The sequence below is a fragment of the Panicum virgatum genome, chromosome 5K (assembly GCF_016808335.1).
Source record: "Panicum virgatum strain AP13 chromosome 5K, P.virgatum_v5, whole genome shotgun sequence".
NCBI lineage: Eukaryota > Viridiplantae > Streptophyta > Magnoliopsida > Poales > Poaceae > Panicum > Panicum virgatum.
In genome coordinates this window covers 41,029,490-41,048,946 of record NC_053140.1, presented here as the reverse complement: position 1 = coordinate 41,048,946, position 19,457 = coordinate 41,029,490, and the positions used below count along the sequence as shown (strand labels likewise).

At 42.2% G+C, this 19,457-nt stretch overlaps 2 long non-coding RNA genes across 2 annotated transcripts; both read right to left on the bottom strand.

Annotated features, from left to right (window-relative positions):
* Positions 1 to 15,773: 15,773 nt before the first annotated feature.
* LOC120707534 lies at positions 15,774 to 16,698 on the bottom strand. Its single transcript, XR_005689021.1, has 3 exons — positions 16,484 to 16,698; positions 16,155 to 16,202; positions 15,774 to 15,882 (listed from the first exon to the last, which is right to left on the bottom strand). It is a non-coding gene; the product is annotated as an uncharacterized LOC120707534 (long non-coding RNA).
* Positions 16,699 to 17,550: 852 nt separating this feature from the next.
* Positions 17,551 to 19,253, bottom strand: LOC120707533. Its single transcript, XR_005689020.1, has 4 exons — positions 18,857 to 19,253; positions 18,661 to 18,733; positions 18,399 to 18,461; positions 17,551 to 17,851 (listed from the first exon to the last, which is right to left on the bottom strand). It is a non-coding gene; the product is annotated as an uncharacterized LOC120707533 (long non-coding RNA).
* Positions 19,254 to 19,457: the final 204 nt, after the last annotated feature.

Sequence of the window (19,457 nt, the reverse complement as noted above, 5' to 3'; positions counted from 1 at the left end):
CTGGCCTCCCTGACTATATATAGCACTACAAGCTAGCAGGAGATCGAGGGACATTCGTGGCACCAAGCAAGCGCGCCGTCTCATTGTCTGCAGCACCGAACTCTCCACCCCGTTGACTGTCAGGTAGTTGGTGGTCGGGCGGCACGTGCTACCTTTGGAGCGCATACCTTTGGTGCGGGAGCTACCACCCCGATGATCGGCCGTTGTTTTTTGTTCCAAGATTCACGCAGAGCTGTCCACGTGGATTTTAACGTTTAGCTGTTATGGATTGGTCGCGAGGTGAACATGTGCTAATAACGGATTAATTAGTTTTAATATATTTATCTTATAGTTACAGACGAGCTCTGTAATATATTTTATATAATTAGTTGAAAAGATTATATTTCAACAATTTTCCACCAAACAACTAAAAAAAGGCCGGTGGTAGGTTTGCTACTCTATTGTTCTTGCAGTTGTCCTATGGCCCACTGTACTGTTGTCCTGTTGACTGAAGGAAGCTTATCGTTGCCGCATGGGTCTGAGGTGCTGTTTGTTTCTGCAGATTTAAATTTAGTCCCTATCACATTAAAGAGAATTTTATTATTTAAGAGTATTAGATAAAATTTATTTATAAATGTTTTTGACAGATGAGTGCTAATTCACGACAGGAATCTAGTAAGCCTAATTAATTTATGAATTAAATGAATTAAATTATTTAAGAGTATTAGATAAAATTTATTTATAAATGTTTTTGACAAATGTTTATTTATAATGCTATAGTAACTATTCACTAATTATGAATTAAATTAATACACCTCGTTAGATTCGTCTTGCGGTTTAGCCCTAGGGTTCTGCAATTTGTTTTATAATAAAATTTTATTTAATATTTTTAAATACAAAGATTCTCTTTGATGTGACAAAAAATTTAGCTTCCAGAACCAAGCAACCCCTAAAGCTATAGGTGAGAGGGACATTCGTGGCACCAAGCGGGTAACTGTCTGCAGCACCGAACTCTCCACACTAGGTGGTCCGCCGGCACATGATACCATTGGAACGCATATATACGTGCTACTGTTATGTAGGAGTTTTGACATGCTGGTAGCGAACTAGCAGTAGTGCCGCTTTTGGGATGTAAATGGATCGATTACGGACGTGCTTGAGTTGTGGTACCTTTTGGGATGTATAAACGGATCGAATACGGACGAATATTACTGATATTGTATTTATTTTCATATTTTTGTTCAAATAGGAGTCGGATACGGATAGTATTAGTTTTTGTCGGGTAAAATTATAATAGATATCGACATAATAAAAATATAATTTTTTAGTATTTGAATACGGATCGGTTACCGATATTGAAAATCTGGAAACGGATGATGAATAAAAATTCTTCCAAATCGGATCGAGTTCGAATACAATCAAAAAATATCTATACTGTTTACATCCCTAGCTACCTTATACGGCTACCTTCTACTGAAGGGCCCATGCAGCAGTGACCCGCGAGAAGTCGGCAGAGCTAGCCTCGTCTGCGGATAAACCTGGGCCGCCTGCAGAAGCATCCAGCGGCGGTGACAGAGGAGAAGAAAAGAAAACTACGGTCCTTGTTCCTCCAGTGTCACAACCTCACAGCACGGCAGTCGATTGACCCGGGTTCGTTTCAACGGGCAGTGAAGTTGCAAAATGCGGCAGAATTGTGGTCAAAGATCGACCCCTGGTCATTTTCTCTGATGAGATTTTGATGGCGTGGGTAAATTGGACAGATATTATGGCTTCGTATCTACTGGTTGTTAACTTTGATGAGAGAGATATTATGGGATAGGGCACTTTTCTGACTTGATCACAGTCTGCTCATTTTTTTACTGCTTCTTTTTTGAAGATTTGTTACGTTTCCTTTCTCATCGATATGTGTGAGCATGGACTCTGCATCTAGAAATCACTGAGCACAAAAAGAAGCGCTAATAGAACATCAAGGAAGACAGTCTAGTACCTGAGTGACAAATCTGAGAACAGTTGAGTTCAACTCAATAACCGGCACCACGGCGAGCTGTGCGTGTCGTGGATTCGGACTTCGAACAGGAAAGAAGGGCTCTCACAGGCAATCTGTTCAGTTCATCAAGCAACAGGTTTACAGCGTTTAGAAACTATGCATTTGCATCTATATTGTAGTGAACAAACATAAGTACAATAATCAACCTCTTGCACATACGGGCTTAATGCCAACCTCACCCAGGGTAACAGTTTAGGTCTCATCACAACTAGACGTGTGGTTTGTACTTTTAGACCAAGGAAGGTGACTGGCTCCATGATTTGGTCATACTGCTCCTGCGTGGCCGGAGCAAACTTTTTTTTTAACACAGATCATGGGTAACCTCGGGTAAAACTCGGAGAACAGGCAAAGACACCTAAATTCATCGTTTAATTTGATTCTGCAACAAGCCCCCTATAACACTGCAAGCTAGCAGGAGAGGGGCATTCGTGGCACCAAGCGCGCCGTCCCATTGTCTGCAGCACCGAAACTCTCCACAATGTTTTAGGTTGGTGGTCGGGCGGCACGGTGTCACACCAGGTTTTAAGGACAAAAACCGAATGCATAACTATATGTATATCAGAATCAAGTTTCATAGAGACATTATAAGTGAATAATTAGTAACAGTATCACAAAAAAGAGAAAAGCAACAACTAAAAGACTATCAGAGTTATACAGCTTATCCTAAAAACGAAGACTCCAAACTTCATAAACCTTCTCCTTCTGAGCAGTAGTAAGCAAAAGTGAGTACACTTATAGTTGGTACTCAGCAAGGCCACAAGAAATAACCAGAATATGATTTAAATCCATCTTTAATTAAATTAATCATGTGAGGGTCCAAACCGTTCTTGACCGTGAGCACGGCTGATATATCAGTTTTACTCTCTACAGAGGTTGTACACTTTCACCACAATTCATGTAAAAGTTCCGAAGAACTTTGAACCCAACCACGCATGTGCTAGCTAGGCACAATATCACACTTCCGAGGTGTGATTGCATAGAGACGCTACAAGGCCTTTATAAAGATTCCCTAACCCGTGACAACCCGCTAAGATTTCAAGCCAAAGCGGTCATAACACTTTCTTAATGAGGTTGTACCTTGCCAAAGGACCATTAAACAATATCAACTGCCCCAAAAGGACCGACCTATACCCCGTCGATGCATCCCTTCTTGCCCTTTCGGTAAAATTGTCACAAGCTAGAGTTTCTAATTAATCAGCCAAGACCAGAGCCATATAGTATTGTGGTTGTACTATTTTCTTGGGTGGTTCTCTATGTTCCAATTAAACAAGTATTATTGTAAATAAAGCATAGATAGAAGTGTGGTTAGGGACACTTGTCTTTCTCCAACAAAAAGCTACTCTTACTACTCTTCAACTCTTGCTCACTTGGAACTCTTGATCTTCAATCTTCGAACAACAATCCTTCTACTCAAAGCAATCATCGGACAACCATGCAAAGCAAACAACAAGTACAACTAAGAACAATACACCAAAATAAAAGAAAAGCTTTAAAAAGAGCGTAATAAAGGATAGGGCTCGCTGCTACAGTTACGAGAACGTAAGAAACGCGGAAAATGGAGCTAAAACGAAGAAACTATGGAATAAACGGTGCTTCAGGGATCTAGTCGCGATTAACCAAACGGTTAAAAACTAACTGGGGAACGCGTTTGAGGGGTCCGCACAGGCCAAAAGCGCGACGAAGGGCATGTTCGGCGTCGAGGGGCGGAACGGCGGCGACGGCGAGCAACTACGCACGAGAGGAGGCGATAGAGAAGGGGAAAAGGGATCGGCGAGCACGCTCACCACGATGCGGAGCTCCGGGGACGCGTGTTCGTTGAGAAGAGGCGGCGGAACGGCGGGTCAGCAACGCGGAGCTCCGAGCTCAGCAATGGCGGCTCGCGAGCTAGGGTTTGGAGCAAACGGCGGCGGCGCGGGTTGGAGAGGGGTTCCCAGGGGCGGTGCGGCGCTTATATAGGGGCCCGGACTGTGACAGACCTGCCGAGTTAAAACGCTTAATTAAGCGTAACCGCCATCATCTGAACGCATCAGGCGCATTAGCTTAATTAAGTGTAACTTGACAGGCTGCTTTCAACCCACAAGCCGATCGAAACACACCAGAAGTCTCGCATGAAGTCGAGCGCAGAAGGTACCAGCATGATAAAAACTTACAAAAATAGTAAATAATATCAAGGCTTTTACAAAACTGCTTTAAATTTAAACTTTAAAAAAAAGATAGCAGTGGAGAAGAATCTAACTTACAGAGCATTTTTACTAGAAAATAAATGAAACAAACTAAATAAGTCGAGGACTACCGAGACTTGAAGACAAGGCGCCACATCGAGCCCACCGATGTGAAACCTAGTTAGCTCCTATACTTGAAATAGGATAAATAACAAACCCAGAGCAACTAATACTCAGCAAGACTTACCCGACCAGTGGGTATAACTTAGCCCACATATCTAGACATGCAAGGTTTTTTGGCTGGTGGTTGATTTTGCAGAAGAAGTACTAGAAGTGAGTCCTTATTTTCCCAGTTTTAGCTTCCAATTATATCAATAAATTTACTAACTATTTAGGATTTGCAAAGCTACAACAAGCAAGGTGAGCAAACCATTAATTAAATAATATCAACTCTCATTGCATCCCATCTCATTCTTATTCCATTTCTTTTCTACGATGTAACCAAGAGATCAAGGCTCTCACAACCGCGAGACACGGCGAATCGATTCGATTTAACCTTGCAAGGTGGACCTAACCAACACGGCACGCAAAAGCCCCGTCGGACCCCACGCACCAACCTTTCCCCTCCCTATCTTGAACTACAGAACCGCCCCACCTGCATATAGTTAGTCGAGCCCTACGAGAGACCACCAAAAGTAAACATATGCATCCCAATTCTCCGCGGCCACTCGACTCGCCCTAAGGGGTGGCTAGAAGTTCTGTACTTTCGAAGCAAAGTAGTACTCGGCTTACCGATTTCGACTACCTCCCACTCCCGGCATGCGGCTAGTACAGTTCAATCCCCGATCAGCACAGCCGACAACGAAACGGTCCTTAATCAACACAAATGGGGCTACACCTTCCCCCATCCGGTCTCCCATCCCATACCTTCCATCTTGAATATAATGATTCATATATTGTAATATAAAGACATCCTATATCTCGCGAGTGACAGAATTATTACTCGACTTCTAGCGAGCCCTATTAAGCATAGTAGTGCTAACAACCTATTCATACTAGTATAAGGCCCAGGAAAACCTAGACGTCATGCAACTAAGATTTTAAACAATTCCTAAACCTAATGCACAATTATTAAAAACATATATAGGTGACATAATTTAAAATAGTAGAATGTGCACCGGGGCTTGCCTGAGGGTAACATTAAGTTAGTGTTAATTCTAGCAGGGCCTTGGGCCCTTCCGACCATTGGGCCGGGTCTTCACAAATTCCTTCTCAATCCTGCTTCGCCGATCCTGGGCTTCACGATCCATTCGTGGACGATGTTCTCACCACGGGTACTATATGAATGCATATGGAATGCCAATTAATGCACAAGAAATATGGTGCTGCATGGTGGGGATCGAGGTTGCAGTATATATATAGTTAATCAACCCTAAAAGATTATTTTAAAAGATCCCTTAATTGATTTGGAAACAAAGCTAGTTTAGGAACAATTCATATTAAACATTACTTTTTATATAAGAAATTAATTATTATTACTAAAACTATCTATGTACGCCTAAGCAGGACAACTCAACAATTAAAACACTACAAACCTATGCATTCGGAGACTCCGGATATATACCCGGAGTTTCTGGACTACTACTACAAGTCAGACCGGTGTCCCAGACCGGTCCTATACTAATACTGGCTACACTACCGGTCAGACCGGTTACCCGACCGGTCAGACCGGCCGGCAGAAATTTTAAGTCCTAAAACACTGGTATAGTTTTCTAATTTAATTTAACACAACTCTTCTTAATTGTAAACTATCCCTTAACTTCTAAATATACTAATACATGGATAAATCAACTAACACCTCAAACTATGTTTTCTAAACATTAAACTTTTACGGTAGACTACACATGCCTAAATCAAACTACTGCCTAAATTTTACAATTTTCAGACTAATAGATTGGCATAGACAACTTAAATAAGTCTAAACACAATTTAACTTCTAACAAGGGTCAAAAAGAACAATTCACAAAAAAAAACAATTTTCCCATGTAGAGGACAATTCACAAGAATAAACAATTTTTTTCATGTAGATATAGACGTAACCAATCTAACAAAGCTAGTTTTATAGTTTTAGGATTTTTCCTTGATTTGTTAGGCAATCTACAAGTTTACGTCAAATGAACAAAAGGGCCCCCACCCTTTAACTTTGCTACAAGCAAAATGAATTAACTAAAGTAGACCATAAGTACATCCTAGTGATGAACATACTCAATATAGTGCAACACCGGATATATATCCGGAATATCCTGGCCATTATCCGGAGTGTCCGGACCCCCAAGTCCGGAGTATCCAGGCTTATACCCGGAGTTTTCCCCGGAGTGTTCCAAATCCGGAGTATCCGGGCTTATACCCGGAGTCTCCGGGTATACCTAAACAACAGCCAACCTTACGTGCTCATGGTGAACGGCGGCGCGTGCGGCGCACGGAGCAACGGAGAAAAGGCGGGAGAAAGGGGTGGGGAAGGTGGAGGAGCTCATCACGAACCCATTTGTGCGGTCGATTTGGGCGGAGGAGGGCCGGAGGAGCGGATCGACGCGAATGGGCGGAGCTCGAGTAGTGCTCCCATGGTGGTCGGCGATAGGGCCGTCGATTTCGGCGGGAAAGAGCTCGAGTGAGGCATGGGGAGGTGTGGAGGAGGTGTGGGACGAGGTTGTGGAGGTCCTTGCGGAAGGGATCGACGAATGGCGGCTGGAGATGGCCGGGGCGCCGGCGGAGGCGAGCTCAGCTCGACTCAGTTCGAGCAGGAGGGGGAAGGAAATGAGGGAGAGAGAGAAGAGCGCAGGGGTAAATAAGGCCAGAGAGGTCTGGAGTATCCGGACAAATTCCCGGAGTATCCGGGGTGTTACACGGACCGGGCCTTGGCGTGCGGGCCAAGAAGGAAAGGGCGGCGCGGGGCGTACGGCGGCCGGACTCCTTGAGTCCGTGTCACCCACGGGAGGAAGGGGATGGATCCGACGGGCAGGGCCCGCCTGTCGGCGGCAGAGAGAGGAGAGGGAGGGGCAGTTGGGCCCGGGGGGTGGGAAGGAAATTGGGCCATTGTTGGGCTGGGCTCGCAGGGGGAAAAGAAAGAAGGGAGGGGAGAGAGATTTGGACTGGGCCAAAAGAGAAAAAGGGAAAAAAAGATTTTTCATTTTTGAAAATGATTCAAACACATTCAATTCAAATTCAAATTCAGGGAATTCAAATTCAAACCGAACAACAAGCAATAAAACAATATATTGCGGCATGAATGCAACACAAACAAAACAACCTCATTTAATTTAAAAAAACAACCTATTGTTCTTTTACACTAAATTTCCTTTAAAGAAAATAAATGTTGCGAAGATTTTAAAATTATGAGAAAATTGTTATTTTATTTTTAATTTTAATTATATTTTGAAATTCAAAAATTTCAAGGTGACGAGTGCTGCCGTTGGAAGCTACGTACCCTCCGTTCAAACCGGCTGCAAGCCTCGCACCCGCGTGCGTTTTGACATGCTGGTAGCCAACTAGCAGTAATGCTTGAGATTCCAGTGCCACGCGCGAGCGTTGGCCGGCGGCGTCCGGGGCGCTCGATTTCCAACCGCGCCGCCCGCCCGGCTCGCGCTCCACGTGTGGGAGGCCCGCCGGATGCTTATCTTAATTTTTCATTTTCTTATTCTGGTGAACGCAAAAGCAGCAGCATCCAGCGCGAGGGGTCCTGCTGTACGGAAGCGGCAAACTTATAAGAGCGTGGATGTGAGCATACCTTTTCTTTTATTTTTTATTAGATTTTATGTGCTTAATATTTTTACTTCATAACTTTTCGTAAATATTTTTAACAACTTATGAATATAATTTTTGTTTTCATACAATGTGGGCATACAATTTATACATTTTTAGCATAACTTATGAACAAGAATATACTCCCTCCATTCTGAAATGCAGGGTATTCTAGACTTCAAATTTTATACTTAAATGTAAGACATTCTAAGTTGAGAGTGGATCAAAACATCTTAATTGTGCATCACTTTCGGATTTTTTCCAATAGAAAGACGTACATGCAGCCATATAGGGGAGGTGCATGTGGGGAAAGTGTATGAGAAATAACATGCTACTTTAATTAGCACATAGTTAGTTACTCAAATAGAGTCCCAACGCTTAATAATTAGAGGTAGGATAGTCTTTTCTCCATCTCCATAATCCGTTGGAAAAATCCTAGAATGACCTATATTTCAGGACGGAGAGAGTTTGTGCATAATTTTTTCAGTGAAATTTATGCACATATTTTTTTTGTCACAAACTTTATGCAGATGTTTTTATGTTTTCATGCATAACTTATGAACAGATTATTTATACATAAATTTATATTTTCCTAGTTTTTTTATAAATAATGTATATGTTTTTTGTATATAATTTATGCTGACATAGTTTGGTTTTATATTTTTGTTTCATATATTTTTTTTCAGAAATCAGAATGATAAAAGAGAATGGGGATCATGGACTCGCAGTGTGCATGTGGATGGACAGCGCCTTTTGGCCAGGCCTGTGCTTGGGAGTCAGACGGACATGCAGCAGTGGCGAGTGTGCGGACTGCAAGCCCGTAATGATGAGTTTTGTTTGATTGATCGCCGGAAGCTATCCCGGCGCGCCCGCAAATTAGAAAGCTCCCTTGTGCTGCCAATTTGGCTAATCCTAGTGGAAGTGTTATCGATATAGTTATCTAGACTGCAATCTTAAGAACTGTGTCAGTAGAGTGTCATGGTGATGACGCTCCTCTCATATTTTGTGACATGCATCTCTTCTCTCTCCTCATACTATTGGTACATCCTAACAAATTTAATGTCAATGACACTCACACTGAGATTGGCCTTAGTACGCAGCTACCCTCTGATGAGAAGGTATCCGGCCGTGCTACCGCACGTTAGGGTACGGTGTTACCAACTTTAATTACATTTAAATCTGTATATTTATATTTTCAACAAAAATATGAATGGATAGAGCACATAAGTATATATATCCTCATGCAAAGTTTGATATTGAAAAAAATTGTGCAAGAAAAAACAAAAAAGAGAAACTTACACTTAAATAGTTGTGGGTTCAACTGTTTATCTCAGACCTCTAACCTGCTACTATTCATAGGCTGATTTCTCTTTTTTGTTTCTCATTTCATAAATTCCAATTGCAACTCAAATTTGCATGATGGTAGATGATTGTATGCTCTATCTGTTCATATTTTTATTGGCATTTTAGATGAACAAATTTAAATGTAATTAAAGTTGGTAATATAGTAACACCGGAGATGTTCTCGATTCATAGTATATGTATGTTTTTTTTCTATATATCTGTCGGTGTCCGGACCTCGCAGTTTAGCACCAACTAGTAATAATATTGCGTGTTCCTGTCCCCAGATGGTTGATGCAAGAAGAAACACAGTGGCGCCGGGTTTATCCTGGTTCCGGCCAACGAGGCCGTACGTCCAGCGGAGGGGGTGGTACTGTATTATCTTGCACCGGGGTGCTTGTAGTAGGGAGTACATGCCTGAGCAAGAGAGGGAGAGCTAGCTCCCAAGTCCCTGGGTGTGCTAGAACTGATTGAGGTGAGTACCAATATCGGGAAGTGTAGTGTGCGTGAGTGTGCGAATGGGCGTTCTTTTCTTGACATGTTCCGATCTGCCCCCCCTCCCCTCGTGTTCGGGTGTCTGCCTCCTCCTTTTGTAGGCTAAGAAGGGAGAGTTACACGTGTAGGATGTCTACGGGGTCATCTCTTCTCCCCCCAATCCGGGGGAGAACAGTTGGTCGTTCCTGTCGCCGAATGCTGTGGAGTATGGCATCGGGCGTGGTCGTCATCCTTGCGAATCCTCCGACAGTGCCCAGGGCGCCTCCGTGTCCTGTGGCGCCAGTCGACGGCGTGGCAATGGCTGCTGAATGTGCAGTGCCCTGCGTCGGATGAGGTAGGACGTCGAGGGTGCTGCAGACATTGGTCTTGCCCCGGTCAAGGGCCATACCGCGTCCGAGGGTCGTCGCCCATGCCCGCCGAGGGTCCTGCAGGGGAGGAAAGTACAAAGGGTAGGCGGTACAGTGGCGAGGCGGTGTAAGGCTAGGCCACACAGGGCGCCGCAGACCTTCACCGCGCCGGGAATAGCGGCACAGGGGCCGGAACAGGCGGACGGGACGCCGGTCACGCCCACTGTGCGGCGTGGTGGCCGACGCCAGTTGACGCCACTTGACTCCATCTGACTCCCGCCCATGCCGTGGAGTGGTTGGCGAATAAATGCGCCCCGTCCCGTCGGGTAGTTGGGCCGCTGCCACAGTCTGCCGAGGGTGGTCTCGAGCGAGGCAGAGTTTCCCCCCGCGCCGAGGCCCAGCGGAGGGCTCGGCTAAGGGGGTCTTGGGCGAGGCGGAGTTTGCCTGCGCTTCGAGGGGCCTCGGCGGGGATCCCTCGAGCGAGGCGGAGTTTCCTCCGCGGCTGGCAAGGCCTCGAAAGGGCTGCGCCGTGGTGCTGGGCCGTGGGCTGAGTGTGCACTTGGGCATCCGAGTTTGGACGTCAACGTTGCTCTAGGGAAGGATTCGGCTCAGGTGCCTAATCTTGTCTTGCGCGTTTGAGGATGTTTTAATCCTTGGTTAGGGTGCCCCATGATTATGGTACCCGACAGTATCTGTTAGATATAATGTACTCCCTCCATCCTAAAAATAAGTTATCTTAGGAATTTTAGGACAAATTAACAAGAAAGTAAAATGACCATGTTTGCACCTATTTATTATTCATATTTGACACTAACTGATTCTTGCATGCACATTCACTTTTTAAATAGGATAGAATAATTTATTTTTAGGACAAATTTTGAATCATAGGGTGACTTATGTTTTAGGACGGAGGGAGTATGTCTAGATGCATAGAATATATATATGAACCTAATAGTCTAAATGACTTAGATTTTCGAACGGAGGGAGTAGTTTTCATCTCATAATTGCAGCGCTGTGCAAAGCCAAAGTTGTTAGCTCTTGCTCTCAGTTTCTTTTTCTTCCCTTAACACAATCCATTACAGATATCTAATGGAATATGTTAAAATTACTGGAGTTTCTTGACGTCTTACAGATTATCCACGCTGTGCACTTATTAAAACGCTCGGTAACTTTCTTTATTCGCCTGTTGATGCTTCACCTATGGGTATTTGATATTTCCAGGAATAGAAGTGGACATGTTGGATTTAATATTCCCTCAGTTTGCCAGAATCATACAACAACTATAACAATAATAACAACGGATCCAATTCACGCATGATCTGGGCTCTGTTCAATTACTGTCAAAACTTTTTGGCACCTATCCATCTGTAGTTACGGTATATATTAACTTAGCTTTCCCGCTTTGCCACAATTCCCATTTTCTGAAATAACTTGACTCTGGCTAATTTGTGGGGAACCGACGGTCGTATTCTTCTGGAGTTTGTACATCTAAAAGTTATAGCGCCGCACATAGCTAGCAACAAGGTTATCTGCTCTTAATGACACAAGCACATCAGTGTTATTTTGAAAGGACACGCCAAACATTTCAAACAAGTTGTTACGAGAACATCTTTGGTGTTACCACCCATAGAGTGTTACTGTGTTACCAACTTTAATTACACAAAAATTTGTGCATCTAAAATTCTAATAAAAATATGAATGAATAGAGCATGCAAGCATATATCATCATGCAAAACTTGAGATGCAACTGCAATCAGAAACAAAAAAGAGAAATCGGTCTACGAATAGTAGCGGGTTACGGATCTGATATGAACAGTTTAACCCGAACTATTTAAGTGCAAGTTTCATTTTTTTTTGTTTCTTCTTGTACAAATTTTTGTTTAACCTCAAACTTTACATGATGGTAGATGTTTATGTGCTCTATCAATTTATATTTTTTCTAGAATTTTTTATGCAAGAATTTATGTGTAACTGAAGTTGGTAATACGGTAATAACACTCTAATATATAGGTGGTAACACCGGAGATGTTTTCGAGTTTTTGCACGATGCAATATCCAGCAGAAGCGTGAACAAGTGGACGGCCTCGGCCCAGCGATAGCTTCCGGTGAACGTTCTGCGAGCCTTCCTTTTCTGGACCTCTCAATGGCGGTCCCCGGAGCGCTGATGACAATCGTCCTTCGGGTACACACCATAAAAACTGTTTAAATCACGCACGTGATATGTCGTGATATGTCATTAGAGCAGAACAAACGCTGTCCAAACTAACCACACAATAATAGCCCGCACGAGACAAGAGAGAAACACCGAAGAAATCGGCAGCAAGAGCAGCAACACCTAGCGTCATGTTTGCACAAGGGGAACGATAATCCCTAGACCCGTGACCCACTACACTCAAGAACAGCCTGCTCGATCATGTCATGCCAAACTCCATCCAAGTTGGCCTGCCATAGCTTAACCATGCAATCGCCTCCGGTGGATGCGAGTGTCATACCGCCCATGTCTCATTATTCCAGCTGCCACACGGCCGCACCTAATATGGTTCAGTGAAAAATGCTTGAGTGTAAACAGTCACCAAAATGGGGCGGACTAATTTACGGGCGCCCGTTAGGTGGCGTCCATACGGTCGATTTTCCGACCACATAAAATATTTCTGTTTTTGGTAAATTTTCTATCATTTTCCGATAAAATTTTTTTAGAGAAACTTTTCAAAGAGAGAAAAAAATTTGATGAGAAAAAATTTAAAAGAGAAATTTTGAGAACAAATTTGAAGAAAATTTTTTCATCCAAAATAAAAAACTCAGGTAATAAAAGCTTTTTCACACAATAATAAGCCGCGGCTTCTCCCTGCCGCCGCCATGCCACCTCCATCCCGCCGCCGCCGCCGCCTCCGTGCCACCTCCGTCCCCGGCGCCATGGCTCCCTGCAGCTGCCGCGGCTCGCCACCGCCACCACCGTCGCCGCGTGCGCCCCGGCCTTGAGAGCCTCCCGCTGGATCTGGGAGGAAAGAGGAGAGGTAGGAGAAGAAAGGGAAAGGAATAAGAGGGGAAAAGAAAAAAAAAGGAAAAGGGGGAGGGGAAGCCTGTGCCTGTGTGGGATGGTGTGAATAGTGGAATCGACCGTGACTTTCCAACTTCACGGGTGACCGCATAATCATCATTGGGCACCAAAATGCAGCTTAGCATGTGAGGGAATAGACTTTGATAAATCCCACTGGAAGTACTAGAGCTTATGTTTTATTTATAACTTGATGAAGCATGTTATTTTCCTTATTACTATCCCGTTCCAAATTGTACTTCATTTGACTTTTTTTTATTTTAAATTTGACCATTCATCTTATTTCAAAAAAATTATGCAAATATTACCAAATTTAAGCTATTTTTGAAGAGCATGTATTGATAAAGCAACCAAAACAAAAGAAGTGATATTTTGCTCAAATTTTTAAATAAGATGAGTAGTCAAATTTAAAGTTAAAAAAGTCAAATGACATATAATTTAAAACGGTGGGAGTACTAAATATTTCAATTCTTGAACATGTGGGGTCTGGAACTATACCAGTACCAAGTTCTCCAGAAACCCCACAATGTTACATCAGGGTGACAAGAAAGTAAAGCAACATTCTCTATCGAAGGTCTGCCATCGGAGTGAATGCACAGTTGGGTGTGTCGTTGTTGCATGTACTCCCTCCATCTCAAAATATAAGTATTTATCGACTTCCACAATTAAAGTTTAACCATTCGTCTTATTCGAAAAATTTGTAAAAAATATTATTTATTTTGTTATGATATATTTTATCATCGTATATATTTTAAATATATCATAATTTTTTTAAATAAGGCGAATAGTCAAATGTGATCAGTAAAAATCAACAAATACTTATATTTTTTATATTTTGAGACGGAGGGAATACAAGAAGCAGCCAGCTACCGCGCGACGCCCTGGTGGCCTGATCTTGCAACTACTCAGGCAATGATTGCAAGATCCCTGTATACGGCTCGCGCAGTGGGGATCCACTAGCCCTAAGTCTCATCCCCGTCACTGTTCATGCACTGTTCGTGCTTTAGTGCTCCTAGATATTTTGACTACGTCTTATGTTCTTATCTAACATTATTCTACTTGGCTTCAGCAGAGTTTTTTTTTTACCTTTTTTGTGTAGCCTGCTGCAGATCATAACAAGCTGGCCACCTTGCTCACTGCAGCACTGATAGTAACAAGCGAACAAAATTATTCCCTCCGTCCCAAAGTAAATAAATGTAATTTTAAAACCGAACACACAAACCAATGCTATATGTAAAATTATTTAAATACTCTTTATTTTTTATGATGAATGGATGAGATGTTAATTGTCTTTTGCAAGAATATTTCGAAAATTATCTTGTTTTTTATGGTATTTAGGTGAAAGTTAGCATTCTTTATGGGATAAATTTTGAACTCTATAATAGCAATTATTTTGGGATGGAGGGAGTACATAATTGGGTGCTTAGTAGTGTTTTTTTAAAAACACCAAGAAGCGCTGTAAGAACTCAATTTGGACACATGTGCTGACCGCACGCTCACACATGGATGGTTGCCGAGAAGTCTGAGAATGCGCCACCAAGCACCACACAACACAGGCGCTTGGTCCTCTCTGGGGAAATTCACCATGCAACACTCGAAACTCGTCCCAGATAGGGTTCGAGCTCGGGAGGGTGGCGCTCCACCGGGCGACCCTACACCGAGCCAGAGGCTCGCTCGCGGTGCTCGTACTAGCTAGCCTTTTCGAAACGAATGCAAGTCCCTGCTAGTAACTACGGAGGGTAATTCCAACCCACAGTGTCTATGGACAGTGTCCATGTTGCCACATCATCAAAACACCACCTTTAGAAACTATACTATACAACCCATGATTGGTACATATTTCTATTGAACTCAATCTATTTTCTCCACCTATCATGTTTGTTATCCATTATTATGAAGATACCACCTCACTTCCAATACACAATTTGTAGTGTCTATCACATTGGTTTACATGTTGACACTGGGTCTTGCATGAGACCCAGTTTTTTCCTCTCTCCACACACACACTCTCATTTATTATAGTGTCACATAATTCAAAAGTTCTATATGGCAATGTAGTCAATACCATGAACATTATCCTACGTGGAGGGTTGGGTCTTGGGGATGTGTGATGGTTTGGCAAACCATCACATGAAGCGCGCATCGGTTCGTGTGGGTATTAAATTTGGACCGACTCATTCGTATTGGTTGGTGCGGGAAATCGCTTCGTGCATGCGCTTATTGACTGCTAGAAAATAATTTGTGCATGCATGCATGGAGAAGTAAACAAAAATGTGACATCACCACATGCATGCAAATCTAAAGCTAAAAAAACTATAACTATTAAACTGTGTATCCAAATTGAATTTGAAATTCATGTTTATTTTTGTTATGACAAGATCTTCAAAATAAGACCACACTTGCCTATATTTGCATAATATTTTTAAAAAATATTATTTTAGTACATATTCAATGAAACTATATATGAACTATATTAACCCAAACCAAAAAAAAGGAACACTAAAATAGGGCAAATATATTGTTCAGTAGGAGCTATTCAATGAAATTACCCGAGAAGACTGAACATGTGCTTAGAATCCCAAGTTCCCAACTCGACAAAAATAAATCGCTTAAACCCTGCTTGCATTGCCAACTCAAACCCAATTTCACCGGGTTCCACTGCAGCCAGGCACAGAATTTACAGCACAAAATAGCCCAAATAACATCCCCACGACATCCCAACATCCACTGATTAAACTAAATATTGCATACAAAAAATGAAGACAATTCTCAAATGGCTGGGGCCTCACCAGGTTCGCTGGGAACGGCATCTAATCCAAACTAAATTGCGCATGATAGCGTTACGATTACAATTCTACCAGTCTTCAGAATACAGTAGGGCACATGTTGTGGTATGCACCTTCAAGTGATGCAAATAGAGGGGTACGGACCAGGTTCTATTAAAGTGATAACCGTGTCTTCTGAATCCTCGAGGCTTACTGCAAAACCGCAAACATAATAGATTGGTTTAAAGAATAACATATACATCAAAAGTATGGAGCCGTGCTCCAATTTCCCACTGCATGTGCCTAATCTTTATATTTTTTCTTAAACCTACATCTCATAACCTTCAGGAGCTCAGGTTTACCAAATTGCTGTATGCATCAAGTCATATGGTAAGCAAATGATTGTAAATATCTGACCCAAAAATGCAGTGGTACTGAATAAAGTGGCACACGAATTGAAGAAAAAAAGAAAGAAGTGTCGAATGGGGCAATACCTCATACACCTGCTGTGCACCTAGAACAGGAGCCCCACTCCCAGAGGCAATCCTCCAATGGCAATTCCCGTGACTGTGTAAGGAGTGTGAGGGGAGCCTCCGTGGGGCCGCGCGTCGACGGTGGCGAGGCCGGCCATCGGCCCCCATATCGGGCCCCGTGTAAGTTTAGTGACAAATATAAAGAAATAGTAGCACACCTTTTTTGAAAGCATCCGTCTTTCTAAAATTGGTGCCAAAATGATTATTCAGAAGTGTACTTTTCCCTGCAAGAAAAAGAGGAAGATGGTGAAATTAAACAAACGGAAATACCAAGTAAACAGATCGAAACAATGGGAAAAAAAGGACTACATACCACTACTTTGCGGGCCCATTATTGATACAACAGCATACGAAAACCTGCATTCACCCAATCTAGCTTCCTTCATGAAGTTCTCCAATTCGGAGACATTGAAAACCCCATCACCGTCAATGAGCTGTGTAGAGAAACATGCATCCCCCATTTCTAATCTGCAAGACATGAATGCATGAAAAATTCGTAATAAGCTATCGCATTCATAATCCCCATTTCTGATCTGCAAGACATGAATGCATGAAAAATACGTAATAAGCCATCACATTCATAATCATGAAGGAAAATACCTAAAACCCAAAGTAATAGGGATAAGATTGCAGAGCTTTGCCTATCTCCAGCATTCTCTAAAAGCAAAATGGGACACAAAGCTTATTCTAAGAGTTTAGCACACAAGAAGAATACCTAGGGCTTTCAAAGACCAGACCATCAAGCTGTATGCCTGTACAGTAGGACAATCAGGCACTTGTCCTACAACAAAGCCAAATAATTATTGGCCTATTCATGAGCATGCAATTCAAAAGCTTCCTCGATCTGCCTGTGTTCCGCATCTCATGCCCCAGAATTCAGGTAGAGATCCTGAATTACCAGTTTAACGCCAAGATGATCAGTGCCAAAGAATTAAATAGAACAGCATGTTGCCATAGATACACACTTGTGGTGGAACTAGAGAGGGCGGATGCAATTGGCAACATCCTGCAAACAAGCCGTCCAACTTTAATCAATGAAGCAATCTAAGTCACAATAAATTATTCAATCAATGGTAAACTGTTACACTATGAAGATGCATGAATAGGGAGAGCAGGGAGGACACAACCTAAGTACCTTGTCGATCTTCTCGAAGGGGTCGGCATGGCACGAAAGTAGCCATACGATGGCTCACCGTCAATGGTGGCCGGGCGCTCCCTGCCTCCTTCCATCCACGCATGAGCCGTGCCTTTCCCTACCCCCACGGGCAGCGCTCCCTGCCTACTTCCATCTGGACCCGATCTCCAATGCACGAGCCAAACATCCTTACCCTATCAACAAAAACTCACCACAATCATATGAACCCGATTCGAGCACCAAACAAACACCTTTAGCAGTTGCATAGTACCTAAAATATGGATGCATACATACACATGATACACTACACTCATAACTAATGGAGGCAACTAAAATACTTAAATTGCAGAGCATCTAAGAGTATAATCTACCACCAGAAAGAATGTAGCGCGGCTATGAGATATAACCGTTACCATTTTTAAACTATGTTTTGGACAGTTCGTTGTAAATTCCACCAAAACTGAACCAAGAGCACAAGGTGTAACTGTAGGTGTTGAGGCGTCAAGAAAGCACTGAAAATGTAGGAGGTCTAGCTGTTGTCAATATTGATTGTGCTATCTTTTGTATATACAAAGGATTGGAGATAACCATTGCGCGGCCTATTGTATCTACAATCAAGATAGTGCATCTATAGAATTAAAAATTGAAAACCAATCTTGCACTTTTAATAGCCAAAAACTGCTGACAAGGCATGATTGAGCTCATCTACTAAGATTACTGTTTGGTGTCAGCTCCTACTACCTTGGGTAGTTTAGTTGTTCTGATTTCCAAAATTCTGCACTACGAATCTGACTTCAAAATTTTCTGCATGAATAAAATGAAAGCATTTAAGAAAAACTGAGCATGTTGGTTTCATATATCTGGCTGCAAATAACCATGAGAGTGCCCAGTTAAATTAATTTGTTTAAACTGGATCCATACAGACTGATGCTGGCATGCTCAAGTGAAGGTGTTGAAGTCAAGACATAAAAAATTTATCCAAAAGAACCAGGGAATGACTTACAGTAGTAGCTCCTCCAATATTTGCTTGTGATGTGCCTTGTCAAACCATCCCAAAGAGCTGCAAATGCCATACACTGAGTAAAGGTTATGAGCACGAATAGGCAACCATTCATTAAAAAGAATGATAAGTCTAGATGTTAACCCTCCAAATGTAGTAAATTAGCCAGTACAATGTAAGGGTTATAGCTTATACTTACTGAATAGCAGCAACTTTTCAAAAGAGCTAGAGATTCAGTTGCTCAAATTTCAGACATGCTTGTATTATCCCAATTAAATATATCCATAATAAAATATTTTGAAATTCAGTTTCTGGAGGAAAAATAGCAAATTGATGGTTCAGATTGTACACCCTGCAAGGAACAAGAAAGGATGTAAGTAAATAAGAGTGGGGATTTATTGGTGCAAAATATGATCCAATACTAATCCTAGATAGAATAGAACTTAAAGCAAGCCCAAAATAAATGATTAGAAATTAGGATGCGATGAACATCTCTCAATATTACTCGAAATATTCTTAAGAAAATGATAATGCATCTACATGAAAAACAATTAGAAACTCACCAATATAGAATGCAAATAGATTTGTCCGATTCTTTTCTATTGTACTGTTATTTTATAGCTGAAGCTTTCAGCTAGTTCTTTTTCATAAGTGCTACTCGATTATAGCTGAATCAATATAGAATGCAAATAATTTTGTGTAACCTTTTCTTTTCTCTTGTACTGTTCTTTTTTAACTGACTTCAGCCAGGCCTTTTTCTATAGTAAAGGCTACTCACTCATGCATCTACTCACCTGAGC